This window comes from Rhinoraja longicauda, chromosome 13 (assembly GCF_053455715.1).
Source record: "Rhinoraja longicauda isolate Sanriku21f chromosome 13, sRhiLon1.1, whole genome shotgun sequence".
NCBI lineage: Eukaryota > Metazoa > Chordata > Chondrichthyes > Rajiformes > Arhynchobatidae > Rhinoraja > Rhinoraja longicauda.
Genome location: NC_135965.1, coordinates 15,215,180 through 15,234,690, shown reverse-complemented (window position 1 = coordinate 15,234,690; position 19,511 = coordinate 15,215,180).

Sequence of the window (19,511 nt, the reverse complement as noted above, 5' to 3'; positions counted from 1 at the left end):
GCCAAATGTGCTCCAACTGAATCAGAACCTCCTGCTGATTACTGCCCCTCCCCCTCCACAACAACATCTAACAACCTAATAGGCGGCACAGTGGCGCAGAGGTAGAGTTGCTTTCTTATAAAGCCAGAGGCCCGGGTTCGATCCTGACCGCGAATGCTGTCTGTAAGGAGTTTGCATGTTCTGCCAATAACCTCGGAGGTTTTCTCCGGGTGCTCTGGTTTCCTCCCACATTCCTAAGGTGTGTAAGTTTGTAGGTTAATTGGCTTCTGTAAATTGTCCCTAATGTGTCGGATAGAACTGGTGTGTGGGTAATCAGCACTACCAGTGAATTCTATCATGTTTAGGCTTGTTATTTCTAATTGCTTTTCATTGTCCTGTGAGAAAGATGCTGGTGCTAAGTTCATAAGTTCATAAGTTCTAGGAGCCAATCATGGCTGACCTATCTTTCCCTCTCAACCCCATTCTTGTGCCTTTGCCCCACAACACCTGATACTCTGACTAATCAAGAATCCTCACAACAACTTGTCTCAGCACCATCACTGCCCATGAGCCAGATCACAAAGCAACCTGCTGGGTTATTTGTTAAAAAAGGATGCACTTTCTACAGAACGAGTGCAGTGAAGATTCGCCAGAATGTTTCCTGGGGTTGCAAGATCGTCATATGAGGAGAGGCTAATTGGCTAGATCTTCATCCTTTAGAGTTGAGACGAGAGGTGACCTTATTGCAATGAGATTCTAAAGATTATAGATTATAGAACAGTACAGCGCAGGAGTAGGTTTTTCAGCCCACAATGTCCTCACCAAACAAAATGCCAAATTCAACTAATCTTTGTGTGATCCACATCACTCCATTCCTTCCAATATAGAATCCAAAATCCTGTTAAATGCTGCCATCGTATCTGCCCCCACGCCATCCCTAGCAGCATGTTCCAGGCTCCCACCACTCTCTGTCTAAACAAATTGCCCCACACATCTCCTTTAAACTTTGCCCCTCGCACCTTAAAGCCATGACCGCTGGTCTTTGTCATTTCCACCCTGGGATAAAAGGTTCGTCACTCAAAAGGTGATGTATCATTGGAATTCTCTATCCCAGTGGTCTGTGGAACCTTGGTCAACGTTTCATTCAAAACTGACACTGAGACACTGTTCTGAGACATTAGTGCAATGAAGACATCACGGGTGTGATGGTGAAAAATGATGTTGAGAATCATCTAGACATTGATGAATAGTGAGGCAATATGGAGAGGCAAGATTGACAACTCTTGCTCCTTGTTGTTATTTATGTTATGTTATGTTATGCACACAGTGAGCAAGAAGCAGATCGAGCTTTGATTCTCACTGCAGTTGAACAGCTCACCTTCTACCACAAGGTAAGACTGGGCTACAAAGAATACCCAGAATCAGTGTACTCTTACCAAAAGGAGAGATAGCCCCCCCCTCCACTCTCCTCCTCCCCCCCCCCCCTCCACTCTCCTCCTCCCCCCCCCCCCCCGTCACTCTCCTCCTCCCCCCCCCCCCCCCCCCCATGAATAGTGTGATCAGTTTATCACTGAGGCTAAACACCTGGGATGAAAATAACAAGAGCAAGAAGGGCAACTGCCTTTCCTCAAACTGACAACCAAACCACTTGGGTAGCAGACAACCTAACAGTATGATGATTGTGTAAGAACGAACTGCAGATGCTGCTTTAAATCGAAGGTAGACACAAAATGCTGGAGTAACTCAGCGGGACAGGCAGCATCTCTGGAGAGAAGGAATGGGTGGCGTTTCGGGTCGAGAGCCTTCTTCAGTATGAAGATTGTATTCTCTAATTTCAGGTAATTAACCCACAAACATTCCTCCCCCCCCCCCCCCCCCCCCCCCCACACACACTTTCTTCTCTGTGTGTCCCACCTGGGTTCTGAGCCCTCACTGCTCCAGTTATCAAACAAACGGCAAAGTAATCTTCTCAGTTTCCACACAGGCTTCAGGACGCTGAGGGGACCGAATCCTCTCATTCATCATTGAAGCCCTCAGTTCCACTGCGGTACAGAACCGTTCTGAAACTGGATATCTTCCTAAAACTCTTTAATTACTGCTGACGCTGCAAATCCTTGCTCAGTTGCTGGATGCAGCAACAAATCAGTTGCCGCATTTCCATGCCATGGCACCTGCGGTAGACCTGGAAGGCTGTGGGTTAGGCTCTCCCACAGCTACAAGCCCTGGTGTTTGAGAACCTACACTCGATCTCGGAAACAAAGTGTAGGCGGCAGCTGTCAACAGAGAGGTCAGAGGAGCAAACGGACCTTACATTTTTTTTCTCCCTGAACATCTGTTACTGACTGAAAGCACTGCAGTAAGAATGATATTAATATTCAAACAGCATAGACAAGAAAACCTCCAACATTTCTCGTAAATTTGGCACACAGAGAGTCTTCAGAAAAGAAAACTACTTTTGCAATAACAAGAAAAAAAAAGATTTGAATTTCCGGGAGGCCAAACCACAAACTAGTCAGCGAAGCATAAAGGTTTCTGGAATAAATTGAACCCATCGTTCAAAACCATGGTTGAAAGTATACCTGGATTTACTGCACCACCTGCCTACACATCGTTACACAACGACCACAGGTTATCTCTGGTCATGGGAGGCACAAAGAACTGCAGATGCTGGTTCACTAAAAATGAAATAAAGTGCGAGAGTAACTCAGCAGATTAGGCAGTCCCCTTGCCTCCTTCTTCCACGAGGAGTTGGTTAACCAATTTCACAGTTTGCAACCACGTATCCCTCCTGGGATCACGCCATCCCCAGCCAACAATCGGTCTATCAGGGAACCTCCCTGCCGAAGGTCATCTGTTGCCGGTCCTGTCCTGGTCTTTTCTTGCTTCCAGTTCAATGGGTCCAGTGCCTCAGATCTTCCTTCAGTCAATCGCTGAATACAAACAGGTTGAATTTATTAAATAGGAGGAAGCAATCCGAGATGGTTAGGATTCAGGATTGGGCTGCTCAAGGAGCTGCAGCTGCTAGTTTACACAAAGAGGAGCAAAGTGGCGCAGTGGCACAGCGGTAGAATTGCTGCCTTATAGCACCAGAGACCCAGGTCCTCCAGACTACAGGTGCTGTCTGTACGGATTTTGTGCATTCTCCCTGTGACCGCATGGGTTTCCTCCTATATCCCAAAGATGGGCAGGTTTGTAGGCTAGTCACTTTCTGTAAATTGTACCTAGTGTGCAGGATAGAACTAGTGTGGAGGTGAACGTTGCATTCAGTTGAGGAAGGGCCTCTTTCCACACTGTATCTCTAAGCTAAGTGCTGAGTAACTCAGCGGGTGAGTATGGATAGGTGATGTTTCAGGTCTGAAGAAAGGTCCCTGTAATGTCCTCTGTACATCACAGTCCCCACCTGAGACATTAAATCTGAAGAAAAGTTCGACTCGAAATGTCACCTATCCGTGTTCTCCAGAGACACTGCCTAACTTGCTGAGTTACAACAGCATTTAGTGTCTTTTTTCACAAGACTCAAAGTTGCTCCGTGATCAGCACTGATATCGGATTCAGTCACTCGTGACTCTCAATCGATTAGCTGTTAGGATAATAAATTAACAATGGCTTTGGACTTCCACAAAGAAGGAAGATTATCTGTGGGTGACATCGACTTTGTTCCTGAGTCTTCTTTAGTAGCTGCCAAAGGCAATGGCAGTCCCACTGATTGGAAGTCAGGAAGACGAATACAGAGCCCAAAATACTCAGTTACTATGAATCCCGCAGGATAGCCCAAAGCTTCCTTGCTACATTTGTATCGGATTGAGCAGGCAATAACAGGGGACCCTGGAATAATGGCGTGTGTGTGGGGGTGGTTAGCTTGGATATTAAGAATATATATTCCAGAGATCCTCAGTGAAAATTAATGCAAAGTAAATTTATAACCAACATCATAAAATGTATGTATATATAATGTATCTGTAATTTATGTTTTATGCATGTCTGTGTCTGTGTGCCTGCGATGCTGAGGTAAGCATTTTTTCCTTGTACCTGCACCTCATCGCACTTGTGCATATGAAACTACAATGGCGCAGTGGTGGACTAGCTGCCTTGTTGCACCAGAGACCCACGTCTGATCCTGACTCCAGGTGCCGTCTGTACGGAGTTCGTATGTTCTCCCTGTGACCGGGACAGGGCCCTAGTGAGACCGCACCTGGAGTACTGTGTGCAGTTTTGGTCTCCAAATGTGAGGAAGGATATTCTTGCTATTGGGGGCATGCAGCGTAGGTTTACTAGGTTAATTCCCGGAATGGCGGGACTTTCATATGTTGAAAGACTGGAGCGACTAGGCTTATATACACTGGAATTTAGAAGGATGAGAGGAGATCTTATCGAAACGTATAAGATTATTAAGGGGTTGGACACATTAAAGGCAGGAAACGTGTTCCCAATGTTGGGGGAGTCCAGAACAAGGGACCACAGTTTAAGAATAAGGGGTAGGCCATTTAGAACTGAGATGAGGAAAAACTTTTTCAGTCAGAGAGTTGTGAATCTGTGGAATTCTCTGCCTCAGAAGGCAGTGGAGGCCAATTCTCTGAATGCATTCAAGAGAGAGCTGGATAGAGCTCTTAAGGATAGCGGAGTCAGGGGGTATGGGGAGAAGGCAGGAACGGGGTACTGATTGAGAATGATCAGCCATGATCACATTGAATGGCGGTGCTGGCTCGAAGGGCCGAATGGCCTCCTTCTGCACCTATTGTCTATTGACCGCGTAGGTTTTCTGTGGGCGCTCCGGTTTCCTCCTCCACGCCCAAGATGTACAGGTTTGTAGGTTAATTGGCATCTGTAAAATTGTCCCTAGGGTGTACGATAGAACTAGTAGACAGGTGATCGCTGGTCGGCATGGTTAGCCAAAGGGCCTGTTTCCACGCTGTATCTCTAAAGTACACTAAATTAAAGGTTTGTTGTCAAGAATGGCCAACTTCACCTTGCAAATCACTGCTTGCTTACTGTACAGCAGTACTCCAGTTGAAAATCACCACTGTTACTAACACGCCATCAGCCATATGTTGAGTAGTGGCTGTGACACAGTTAACGCAGTCATCCATCTGTGACACTGGACTCTCGACTGCCTGTGACAGCGTCCAAGTGTAGCGGCAGGTGCAGAGCAGAGGAAAGAAATGATGAGAACGGATCAGTGCCCAGATTAAAGCAGAATTCAATCTGCGAATGTGAAAATTGCATTCTGAGGCTAAATGAAAATTAAAAAGACCCTACAGCATCAGAAGCTGAATGCCAGAAATCCACACTAACACCCTGTTCACAAACTGGATGGGAATCAGTTCACATCAGAGGAGTTGGTTTAGTTTGGTACTTATTTATTATTTATTATTGTCACGTGCACTGAGATAGTGAAAAAATGTATTGGTGGTGCAGCGGTAGAGTTGCTGCCTTACAGCGTCAGAGACCCGGGTTTGATCCTGACCATAGGTGCTGTCTGTATGGAGCTTGCATGTTTTCCCCGTGACTGTGTGGGTTTATTTCGGGTGTTCCAGTTTCCTCCCACACTCCAAACACGTACAGGTTTGTAGGTTAATTGGCTTTGGTAAAGATTATTAATTGTCCCTAGTGTATAGGATAGTGCTAGTCTACAGGAATCATTGGTCGGCCTAGACTCTCTGGACCGAAAAGTCTTTGTCCGCGCCGTATCTCCAAACTAATCTAAACATTTGTTTGCATGCTATCTCGTCATCAATACTATACATGAATAATGCCATAAATACACGAGTGGCCAGAATTGCACAAAATATTTCAAATCTAGTCTCACCAACTCATAAACAGCACCTTGAAAGAAGATAGATTTAAGAATTAAGAGTGTTTTATTGTCATACGTCCCAGGTAGAACAATTACATTCTTACTTGCAGCAGCACAACTGGATATGTAAATATAGTACTCTGCAAACAATATAATAAGCGAGAGAAGAAAAAGTTCAGTGTGTGTATGCACATACTCACAAATCTACATATACATAGACATATATGTATATATGTATATATATATATATATATATATATATATATATATATATATATATACACACGCAACCACGCACACATACGTTCACACAAAAGAAAACAATAATAGTGCAATAATAACAATAATAGTCTATGTAGTTCAGAGCTTATTTGAGGTTGTAGTGTTTAATAGCTGAATTGGCTGTAGAGATCCGAAGAAGGGATCTGAAGAAGAATATTTTTCATCCAGAAGGCAGATAGCATCTGGAACACACTCCCTGAGTGAGTGATAGAGGCTGGCATTTTGTAACAGCTAGAGGAAAGTGAAAAATACCAGAGTGCAGGTTATAGTTTTTCAGCATTGTAGCAAAACAATCCTGAAGAAAAATTCTAACATCCACAATAAAGTAGGTTGGAAGATCAGGACTATATCAAAGCTTACTGTTCGGAGGTCTGACAGCAGAGGGAAAGAATTTATTCCTGAGTCTAGTGGTATGTGCTTTCAAGCTTCTGTAGATTCTGCCCGACCGGGGTGAAAGAAGTGAGAATGACCATGGTGAAAAAGGCCCTTGAATATGATGGTTGCTTTTCCGAAGCACCCCATCCCCTACCTGTAGTCTGAAGAAGTGTCCCAACCAGAAAAGTCACCTATCCTTTTTCTCCAGAGATGCTGCCTGACCCGCTGAGTTACTCCAGCATGTTGTGTCTATCTTTGGTATAAACCAGTATCTGCATTTCCTTGTTTCAACTTATTCAATCATTTGTCATTGCAAACAAGTCTTTTAAAAAAGCAATTCTGCTGACGTAAGCATTTCTAATCAGCATTCAAAACCAAATCCTCTGTGATCTGAGATCCAGAACTAAAGGCTCTTAGCCCCAAATGCAATGACACATTCCCTTGCCTCAACCGAGAACAAATACCAACTAAGGTTAGAGCCTACAGCAACAACAACTTTCATTTATGTGCTGCCTTGAAGTGGAAAAATACCCAAAAGCACTTCACAGGAGGGTCATCAAACACAACTGACACAGATCTGAAGGAGGACTTGGCCAAATGCTCGTCCAAAGAGATGGGCCTCCCAGATTCAAAGGCCATTTCAGTCTACACAATAAATCCACCTAGACCAAAAAACACCCCATCGGCTAGCAATGCTTGACAAATGTTCGTGCTGACCTAGGATTTTAAAACTACATGTTCTGCGAACCCTCAGGCTGAGGGTAAATTCAGGGATGGATTATTAATCCAATTGTATTGAATTAAGCACCAGCTATTAGCGTTCTAAAGCAATTTGTTTCATTTTTTATTTCACACACGATGATGCTGAAATCATCAAGAACAGAATGATAATAAAATGTCTGGTATAAATGAGTGTTTTTGTGCACTGCAAAGACAACTAACAAATCACATAATGAAAATATACTGAAGGATTACCTGTCTGAGTACTGTCACGTGTGGGCTTTTACTGCTTTTTGTTTTTAGCTTCATTTGTAATGTATCCCTGAATTTTCAGATCACAAGTGAAATATTGTCAATAGAACATAGAACAGTACAAATGACAGACACAAAGTGCTGGAATAACTCGGCGGGTCAGGCAGCATCACTGGAGAAAAAGGATGGGTGGTGTTTTGGGTCAGGACTCTTCTTCAGACTGAAAGTAGCAAGAGAGGGGGGGGGTTAAGGTGAAGAGCTGGAGGCTAGAAAAGATCAGGATCAATCAGGGCCTGCCACAAATTACCTCAGGCAGGGTAGGTCGCCTGGTAGGCCCATTGTTGACTCGGGAAGGAGTTATCTCAAGAAAAACAATGTGGAGAATGGTGGAACCGGTAAAACTACTTTGGGAGGGGAAAGGGAGCAAGGAGTGATGTGGAGAAAGGTCCCAACCCAAACTACCACCCATCCTTTTTCTCCAGAGATGCTGCCTGACCCGCTGGGTTACTCCAGCAATTTGTGTCTATCTTTGGTGTAAACCAGCATCTGTAGTTCTTTGTTTCTATAGAACAGTATAACACAGAAAGAGGCCTTTTTGACCCACAATGACCGTGCGAAACATGATGCCATGTTAAACTAATCTCCTCTGGACCCAAAAACCTAACTCCCATGTCTTGACAGCCAAGACATATGGGGCCTGGAAATTCACCAGCATCACAAATCCAATAATATTCGCCATGTCACCAGCACAAGTAAAATAAATCACACTTCCATATCTCCTAGCTCAATGAAAATACACATAAAAGTTAAATGGTTTCAAACAACCCACTTAGAATGAATATCATTAAGAGCTTGAATGTTTACATTGCCTGTCTGCCAAAATACAAAGTAAGTTAGAAATCGGAGGTGCAAAGGGACTTGGGATTCCCAAAAAGTTAATCTGTAAGTTGAAACGGTAGTAAAGAAAGAAAATGCAATGCTCGCATTTATTTCGAGAGGGCTTGCATAAAAAAACAGGGATGTAATGCTGGGGCTCTATAAGGCACTGGTCAGGCCACATTTGGAATATTGTGAGCAATTCTGAGCACCATATCTGAGGAAGGATGTGCTGGCTCTAGGAGGAGGTTTACAAGAATGATTCCAGGAATGAGTGGGTTAACCTATGATAAGCGTTTGGACGGTACTCACAGGAGTTTAGAAGAACGAGGGGGGAACTCATTGAAACATACAGAATAGTGAAAGGCATGAATAGAGTGGATGTGGAGAGTATGTTTCCACTAGTGGGAGAGTTTAGGACTAGAGATCATAGCCTCAGAATTAAAGGACGTTCTTTTAGGAAGGAGACAAGGAGGAATTTCGACTATAGTCAGAGGGTGGTGAATCTGTGCAATTCTCTGTGGAGGCCATCAGTGGATATATTTATGGCAGAGATAGATAGATTATTGATTAGTACCGGTGTCAGAGATTATGGGGGAAGGCAGGACAATAGACAATAGACGATAGGTGCAGGAGGAGGCCATTCGGCCCTTCGAGCCAGCACCGCCATTCAATGTGATCATGGCTGATCATTCTCAATCAGTACCCCATTCCTGCCTTCTCCCCATACCCCCTGACTCCGCTATCCTTAAGAGCTCTATCCAGCTCTCTCTTGAATGCATTCAGAGAATTGGCCTCCACTGCCTTCTGAGGAAGAGAATTCCACAGATTCACAACTCTCTGACTGAAAAAGTTTTTCCTCATCTCAGTTCTAAATGGCCTACCCCTTATTCTTAAACTGTGGCCCCTTGTTCTGGACTCCCCCAACATTGGGAACATGTTTCCTGCCTCTAACGTGTCCAACCCCTTAATAATCTTATACGTTTCGATAAGATCTCCTCTCATCCTTCTAAATTCCAGTGTATACAAGCCTAGTCGCTCCAGTCTTTCAACATATGATAGTCCCGCCATTCCGGGAATTAACCTAGTAAACCTACGCTGCACGCCCTCAATAGCAAGAATATCCTTCCTCAAATTTGAAGACCAAAACTGCACACAGTACTCCAGGTGCGGTCTCACTAGGGCCCTGTATGGGGTTTGGAGAGATAGATCACCCATGATTGGATGGCGGAGAAGACAATGGGCCTAATTCTGCTCCTATCACTTATGATCTTATGATGTGCTCAGAAAAAGTCATGTCAACCACCTCCATACTTGTAAAGTCTGAAGAAGGGTCCTGACCCGAAATGTCACCTATCCATGTCCACCAGAGATGCTCCCTGACTCGTTGAGTTACTCAAGCATTTTGTGTCTTCCTCCATGCTTGTAAAGTTGTGAAGTTCTGCGTTCTTGACAAAATGTAAATGTTGAAAATAAATCTTCCAGATATCTGTCAATATACAAAGTTTGTGGTATGATACAGTTTCTGGTGTGATAATTGTGAAGAACCCGGCGTGGGGGGGGACCGCCGTGAAGAACAATGGGGACCCGGCTTGGGGAGATCACTGTGAAGAACAATGGGGACCCGGCTTGGGGAGATCACTGTGAAGAACAATGGGGACCTGGCTTGGGGAGACCACTGTGAAGAACAATGGGGACCTGGTTTGGGGAGATCACTGTGAAGAACAATGGGGACCCGGCTTGGGGAGATCATCATGAGGGACAGGGGGAGGACAAAGGGGGACTCGGTGTGGGGGGGGGCACTCTTGTTTAGAATCCTCTGCCCGGGGGATAAGTCTGTGTCCATTTGTTTGTTTGTTCATTTGTTCTGGTGAAGGCGCTATGCACACGGCAGCCAGCAAACGGTCGTTTGTCCTTTTCTTTCTGTTTTCACTTTTAATATCAAGTTTTTGTGTACCTTGTTTGTTGTGACTGTTGGCAGACCAATTTCCCTCCGGGGATGAATGAAGTTTTATCGTATCATATCGTATCGTATTGTATCGTATCGTTCTGACAGTCTACCCTATCTATCTATGCCTCTCATAATTTTATATACTTCTATCAGGTCTCCTCTCAGTCTCCAGTGTTCTGGAGAAAACAAACCAAGTTGCTCCAACCTCTCCTTGCAGCTAATAATCCCTAATCCAGGTAGTATTCTGGTAAACCTCTTTGCACCTTCTCCTAAACCTCTACATCCTTCTTGTCATAGACGCATGATCTACCTCCCAATCAACCACAAATGGTAACATGGTTGGCATAAGTTAAGACTAAGGCAAAACAAAAATACTGATGCACTTTGGACCCAGAGAAAAATATATTGGCCTGATTTGGAGAAATTACTTAGACCTCACAACACTGAAAGTGATGTTATCTGGCACTACCAATTCTACAGTTGGAGAGGTGAAAATGGCTGGGTCATTAATGTGTGTCAGTGAATCTGTATCTAATGCTCAAAGAGTGACAATTAAAAATGGCTGCGGTATTCTGGAACGATGTTGGTGTGAAAAAGACTGCAATAATCAAAGAAAGCGCAGGGGAACTGGACAGAATACAGATACACACTGAGTGCAGCAGCATCACTTCAGATGGGAACCAGGACAAAATGATAGCTCAAATGCAGGCAGAATATATAGGCAGCTCAGGAGTGTATAATTAACATAAGAGTCTTTCACAGCATATGTCGAAAGAATGGACACATTCTTCAATTCTGATACTATCTGGGAACTGAAAACTCCTTCGGCACAGAGGTCTGCCTGAACAGAGTGCAAGAAGACTATTGTTGTAACAGATTATAGACAAAAAATGCTAGAGTAACTCAGCGGGTCAGGCAGCATCTTTGGAGAAAAGGAATAGGTGACGTCGAGACCCTTCGTCATTGTTGTAAACACCGGCTCTGTACCTGACCATATGTTTATTGAACACAGGAATTCAAAAATGTTTCCTTCACTGAGTTTGGAGGACGGTTCCAATCTACAGCCATTTAAAATCGCAGAGAATTCCAATCTTCGCACAAAGAATCCAAGAACAGGAGAGACAGTCAGCAAATAAGTCGTGCAGTAAATGATTTATCAAAGGATTGGCTTTGGTGAAATCTTATTGTGAGATAGATTTGTGTGTGACTTACACAATAATTGGATCTCGTATCACTTGGTAAAGATACGGTATCTCACATTAGATCTGACTTGCAAAAGTGCCAATGAATTGTGTCCAACACCAGATGCAAATGTAACAGTAGCTCATAGTCAGAAGACAGGAAAGAAAGCTCAATGATTATAACATTTTTCAGAACCTTTCTGCTAGGGTGGAAATGTCAAAGACCAGAGGGCATCACTTTAAGGTGAGAGGTGCAAAGTTTAAAGGAGAAGGGTGGGACAAGTTTTTTTATTTATAGGATGTCGGGTACCTCAATGGTTCAATGATTCAATGGGTACTTTATTTGTCACCCGTGTCGAGGTAAAGTGGAATTCATTTTAGAAGACAGTTCAGTACAGGTATCACTTAGACCTGAAATAAGTATCCCAGACACAGTACAAGTGTATAGTAGTAGTACAGATTACACTGCTGGTGTGGTGGTGGAAGCAGATATTATAGGGCATTTAAGAGGCTTTTGCATAGAACATGGATATGCAGGGAATGGATATGAATCATATGCAGACAGATGAGTGATTTATCTTGGCATCATGTTTGGCACATACTTTGTGCTGTGCTGTTCTATCTTCTATGGTTATCCAAACAAAGCACAACTGCTGATGCTTTATTCATTCAATGACTTGAAGATTTTGACATGGTCAGTGAGAGCAAGATCCCAGGTTCAACATGTCAAACGATTGAGGGCATAACTTTAAGGTAAGAGGGGCAAAGTTTAAAGGAGATATGTGGAGCAAGTTTTTTTTACACAGAGGTTTGTGGATACCTGGAATGCACTGCCAGGTGGAGGTGGAGGCAGATACGATAATGGTACTGCTTCGGATTGCCCTACAATCTTGCACCACTCTGCAGTTTTGCACTCGCGGTTATATTCATGGTTGTATTTATCATTACTGTGTTTATACCGATTACTCGGTGAGCTTCATGTGAACAAGGAATTTCATTGCACCCTGGTGGATAGGATAATAAACTAATCTGAATCTGTAAGCAAGTTTTTGCTTCAGAAGAGATCCCATGCAAGCCAGCCTTTTGCCTGCATAACGGTTGCATATTGATTCCTCTGCCAAAATTGAAAGTAGGAAGCCGGAAAAGGAGCTTAAGAGATTAGGGAGCGAGATTAGTGCAACCAAGGGAACGCTAAAATATAATTAAAAGAATAAAATGGTGAGGAGGAGGAAAGGGGAGGATAAGAGGAAGAAAATATGAGTTGCTTTTAAGGGTGCCAAACAGCTTGGAAATGTGTCAAAAACTGGGTCAATTTGTTTACTGCTCTGATTACTGGCATTTTTAACCATCTCCATCTTAGCTAGCATTCTGAGAGACAGGAGATCAAGTGCCTGTCTATTTCAAATCACAGTACGTCTAACGTGACAGTGTTAAGAATTTAATGAATTCTGTTCTCCATATCTTTCTGTAGGGGCCTGACAGTAATGCCCCTACACAATGTTACAAACGGGCCACATCAGATCTTAGCAGTGAGTCTTAAGCTTTCTACTTGATTTGACACATTCATAGTCCCTTAAAATAAGCTTTTCCAGCGGAAAGTTCTCATTTCTAATAGGTTCCAGTCCAGAGTCAATGAGAGATTCAAATGAGGTGTGAAATTTGGGATTGTTTTTCTGCTAGACTCAAGCCCACGAGGGAATAGGCAGAGAATCAGAATTCTTTTTTTTTTTCGAATTTACAACAAATGCAAACGACACATTTCCCTGGCATGTTCCTTGTACTGTCACACTGAATTAAGCATCCATTGCTGCCTGCCAATGAGCCAGGGAAACCGGAACATATTTGCTGAATAAATGGTTATGGAATACTGCTTTTCATTTTCTTACTATCCACTAAATATTATTCATTACCAAATCCCTCCAGAAATGACCATGTGAGTAAAATAGTTTAGCAGTGTGAAAGGTGAGGGTTGGTGAGGCTGCTTCTCCACAGGCAATGGAGCAAAGTCAAATGCTTTAAAAAAAAATAAAGCAGCACATCCTGATACTCTGTAAGCCAGATGGGACTTGTGCTTCTCCACAGTGTTGGAGCATTAATAAGTTAAGAGCTTTGCTGCTTGCAGCATTATTAGTTGGGCTTTGTCGCTCTGCAAAATGTACCAGCCATTTGATGCACCGGGATAATTAAAAATGGGGGCTCAATAAGCATAGGACTGCAGTCGACCTTAGAAAAGCTTGATCGAGACTCGCTACACAGGCCACTTTATATTCAAAATGTAATGAAGGCTTTTTCTGCTCTTTCCAGAGCTTAATTCTGAGAGTTGTTATCTTTCCACTCACCTTCAAATGGCCTACTCCTGGAGTTGCCATGTTTTTTAAATTGACCAGAGCCGTTAATTATTAATATAAAATCGTCATTGACAAATTATCTCTTTGAGCACAGTCGATAACCAGGCTGAGCCTTAACCATTATTCATAATTATTCATGAAAGTACGAGTGCAGTTTAAATATCTTAACTTGTAGCAAGTTTTTTTTAGCTTTGTGAAAACTCGGGTAAAATATTAGAATTTTCCAACGGCAAACCTGAAAATCTAACTCCTACGTCTGGTTCACTGTTTGTCCTTGACAGCCAAGACATATGCTCCTGGATATTCAGCAGCACCACAAATCCAATAATTGTTGCTATGTTGCTAGCACAACCAAAATAAACCACACTTTCATACCTCCCAACTTAAAGAAAATGCATTCAAAAGTAAAATGAATTAAAAAGAAATGACAAATTAGTATTGATACAGCACTTTGCACTTTTTGGTTCATTCAGTGCAAATAAAGGAACTCAGTGGGTTTGAATAAAGGATCTCGACCCGAAACATCTCTCCAGAGATGCTGCAAGTCCCATTGAGTTACTCCAGCTTTTTGTGTCTAACTCAGTGGATTAGGCAGCATCCATGGAGGGAAAGAGAAGGTGAAGGTTGCAGCTTGAGGCACTGCATCAGGTTCATTCAAAGCGTTTCACAGACAATGATGTACTTTGCAGTACTGTCACTGTAGTAACTTAAGACAACAGCAGTCAATAATTATAAACCAACCTCTTATGAAAGCAACAGGCCCGATGAGCAAATTCAACACGCTATTTAAGCTTTCCTAACATAGTATTTGGCCTTAGGTCTTATTGCACCAGCCTTTGTGAACATTTCATTAGCATCCTCAGGTAGCATTCTGCTGGAGATTATTTCAACATTGGACTACCACGATAAGAACAGAAGTAGGTGTAGTCCATCTGGCTCTTTGAATCTCCTCACCATCCAGCAGCACATGGTTGGTCTAGTTTTGGTTAGCTTAGAGATACAGCTTAGAAACGGGCCCTTCGGCCCGCTGAATCCACGCCGACCAGTGATCCCTACACATTAACACTATCCTACACACACACTAGGGACAATTTACAATTTTTAATGAAGCCGATTAACCTATAAACCTGTACATCTTTGGAGTGTGGGAGCAACCAGAGCACCCGGAGAAAACCCACGCAGGTCAGGAGGAGAACGTACAAACACGTACAGACAGCACCCATAGTCAGGATTGAACCCGAGTCTCTGGCGCTGTGAGGCAGCAACTCTACCGCTGCGCCACATTCCTACTTCAAAAGCCTTTTCCTGTACTATCCCCATATGCATTGGTCCCCTTACTATCCAAAAAAATCATTGATTTTGATTTTAAAGCGTGCAATGACTGAGCCTCCATTGCCATCCCAAGGAGGAATTTCCAAAAATTCTCCACCCTCCACGTGAAGAAATTTCTTCTTATCTCAGACCTAAATGGCCTGATCATTATTCTAACAGAGTGACGCCTGGATTAACACTACACTGCCATGGGGAAACTCCTGCAGCAGCCTGCCAAGCTCTGTAAGAAATGTGTACATTTCACAGAATCCGCCAATTCTTCTAAACTTAAGTAAGTCCCTCTAGTGCTAATGTGCTTAAAGTTGAGTGAGAGTGGTGATGGGTGGCATGGTGGCCCAGTGGTAGAGTTGCTGCATTACAGCGTCAGAGACCCAGCACCCGACTACAGGTGCTGTCTGTACGGAGATTGTACGTTCTCCCTGTGACCGCGTGGTTTTTCTCCAGGTGCTACAGTTTCGGCCCACACTCCAAAGACGTACAGGTTTGTAGGTTAATTGCCTTCTTTAAATTTTTTAATTGGCCCTGGTATGTAGAAAAGTGCCAGTGTACGCAGTGAACAGTGTTCAGCACGGACTCTGTGGGCCGAAGGGCCTGGTCCGCTCTGTATCGCTAAAGTCAAAAGACTAAGGAATACTGAGAAGGTGGTAGGATTAAGAGTCAGTGAACTGGGCTGAGAGGAAAATTAGTTATTGGTGGTGGGGACTGGAGGGATGTATTAGATGAGTGCAGAATACCAGAAAAGGCAAGGTGGCAGGCAGTGAGCACTGGCATAAAGATAGCAGCAGCAATAATCAGAGAGAGGCAGTAATATAGACAATAGACAATAGATGCAGGAGGAGGCCATTCGGCCCTTCGGCCCTTCGGCCCTTCGAGCCAGCACCGCCATTCAATGTGATCATGGCTGATCATTCTCAATCAGTACCCCGTTCCTGCCTTCTCCCCATACCCCCTGACTCCGCTAGTGGGAGTTGTGTACAGGCCACCTAACAGCATGCTAGTAACCTGGTCTCACCAGCTCCTCCTTCAGCCAAATATATTTTTAAGCCTACATTTGTAATGGCCAGAAGCCGCTCCTTTGAGGATGTACCATTGGGCCACATACTTGGGAGACAGGTTCAAGAATTTACAATCCATGGAATTCAAGACATGTGCAAATTATAACCAAAATTGACCTAATGACAGGAGAGAGAGGGTGATGTTGAATGGTTATTTTTGTGATTGGAGGCCTGTAATTAGTGGTTTACCACAGAGATCAGTGTTGGGATAATCCTGTTGTTTGTAATATGCACTTTGGATATGAATATTAGGATATGAATATTGGAGGCATGATTAATACGTTGGCAGATAACACCAAGATTGGTAGTACTGTGGATAATGAGGAGTGTAGCCTTCCGTACAGTCGGTAAGATGGGCAGCCCAATGGCAAAGGAAGTTATCTTGATAAGTGCAATGTGATGCACTTTGAGAGGACAAAAAAGTGTAGGACATGGACAATGAAAGTTAAAATCTAGATGGTGCAGAGAGACAGACAACGTCAATGCACGTCCAAAGATCCTTAAAGGTGGCAGCACTTGAAGATGGTAAAGAAGGCATCAGGATACTTATACAAACACTACAAGAACAGGGGGGGGGGGGGAGATGGTGGTATTGTACACTCCTTTAAAACTTAGGTCAGGCAACAAGTGGAGTATTGTTTGCAGTTCTGGTCATTACACTATAACAAGTACATGATTCCACTGAAGAGATTGCAGAGAGGATTCACCAGGATGTTGCCTGGGATGGAGTGTTTAACAAGACGGGTTGAGACTGTTTTCCTTGAAGCAGGGCAGGCTAAGCGGTGAGCTGATTGAAGCATATCATATTTTCTAGAGCATGGGCAAAGTAGGTGCCAGGAAACATTTCCCCGGAGCAAAGGCCTCAAAAACTAGAGGACATAGGGTTTGGTTAAGAGGCAAGAGGTTGAGAGGGGATCTGCAGAATATTTTTTTCTCACACAGAGGATGGATGGAATCTGCAACACCCTGCTTAAGGGGGTGGTGGAAGCTGATGAAATGGCGTAGAAAACTACGGATGAAGTGCTGATGAATGGGATTCATGTAGATGGGTCGACATGGGCACGGTGGGTCAAAGGGCCTGTTTCTGTGCTGTATAACTCTTTGAAGGAGGAGTTTGAGTTTGAGATTGAGTTTAGTTTATTGTCACGTGTACCAAGGCACAGTGAAAAGCCTTTGTTGCGTGCTAATCAGTCAGCAGAAAGACAATACATGTGACAATCAGGCCATCCACAGTGTAAATCCACATCCACATGTGATAAAGGGAATAAGTCCAGTAAAGTCTGATCAAAAATAGTCAGCGGGTCTCCAATAAGGTAGATGCAAAATTAGCAGGGTGGGTATGGTTGGGTTGTGAATGATGTGAGCAAACAGTGAATAAAGTCCTTGAAGCAGGAACTACTTGAAAGAAGACCAACGCCTTGGACTCTCGAGGTAAAGCCGGCTGAGTGCCCAATAGAGGCACAAATTAACATTGCACCTCGTACCAATACATATGTTACACACCGACTACAACCCCTGCATACATGCACCAACATTGATGTACACAGATCCCACTAACAAATTTAACAAATGCACTCTGTGTGCACAAAGCTGTCGATAACGGTTGGCAAACAGGTCTTAAATAACATTTCTTTGTGTTGAACAGCACAAAGGATTTTATCGCTCACCCTTTTCATCTTATTTTGGATAAATCAATGCATCTTTTCAACATTAATACAAAGGAACTATTGATGTTTAAGAGTCTCATCAACTTCTAATGTTGGAAAAGAACCTTCAGCATTCTCAACAAAATGCTCATCTTGAAGACAGTCAGAATGAAATATTGACTCATTTCAGACTTTTAATATTCTATATTCCCCAGGAGAATATGCTTATCTACCATGCTAACAGCTCTGCTAATAGCTACCATGCCGAGTTTAGCTAAATTTGACTTATTGACATGCACGTACCAGGAAAGAGTACAGTGAATTTGTCTGAAATGTCATTAATGTATTATTATGCATATAATGCTTCCTCCGAGCTTCAGTGTTTGAAGCCTCGTGTTTTGATTATCAAGTTTGTGCTCACACAAAGAATTCTTGATGATTTTCAATGACTGGAATTGTGGAACTGTGCAACCCAGAGAAAAGCCATTCAGTCCGATCCGTGTCTGCTGGCTCTTTACAAAATGACTCCCATGGGTCCTGCTCCACTATGATCTGTGTCAAGGACAACGTGAGACTCATTGTGCCTTCATACTGATGTTAATAGTATATCTGAATGAATCACATTCTGCTATTGCTTATCTGCTATTAGCAGATAAGATACCAAATGCTGGAGTAACTCAGCTGGAGGACATGGATAGGTGACGTTTCGGGTCGGGACCCTTCTTCAGTCTAAATTGATCAAGGGTCCCAACCCGAAATGTCACCTATCCATGTTTTCCAGGGTCGCTGCCTGACCCACTAGTTACTTCAGCATTTTATGTCTTTTTTTGGTAAACCAGCATCTGCAGCTGCCCTCTGTTTCTATATTAACAGGTACACAGATATTTTAAACTGCAAAAAACGAATACTGGAAAGCAAAAACAGATTACTTGGCTGGAACCAAGCTTGAAACTGATTTCTAAACCTAAATGTTCCTCATGATCTACCATTCAGATTTTTCTGTCCGACAGATTCCCATTTTCCAAGCTCAAGGGACATTTTCTTCACTTGACCTCCAATACCAACACTTTCCAGGCATCCATACATCTTCCTGATGAAAGGTCACGGACTTCAATTGCTAATTCTGTATTGAGATAACTGTCAGTAACATTTCACTAGGGTTATTAACAGTTGATGTGCTGGTCTCATAGTAGTGCAGGAGAAGGCATGTGAGGAATAATTTTACATTATGTAGATTGATCCCTTTGAAGGAAATGTCTTTGTTAATATCGTGAGATCTCTACTTTAGACTTCAGAGATACAATGTGGAAACACGCCCTTCAGCCCGCCAAGTCCATGCCGACCAGCAATCACCCCCTACACTGGCACTGTTCTACAAACCAGGGACAAATTTACAATTTACAGAAGCCAATTAACCTACAAACCTGCATGCCTTTGGAGTGTGGGAAGAAACCAGAGCACCCAGAGAAAACCCACACGGTCACAGGGAGAATGTAAATGCTCCATACAGGCAGCACCCAGAGTCAAGATCAAATCCGGGTCTCTGGCGCTATGAGGCTGCAGCTCTACCACTGCGACACCGTGCCACCCCTCTCATCATTAATGACATTAAACTAGGTTTTATTGGTGAACCACAAATAAATCTAGAGCAAGTCTGAGGCTGTCGAGTTTCACAAGGAAAACTGCAATAGATATTTGTCAATAGACAATAGGCAATAGA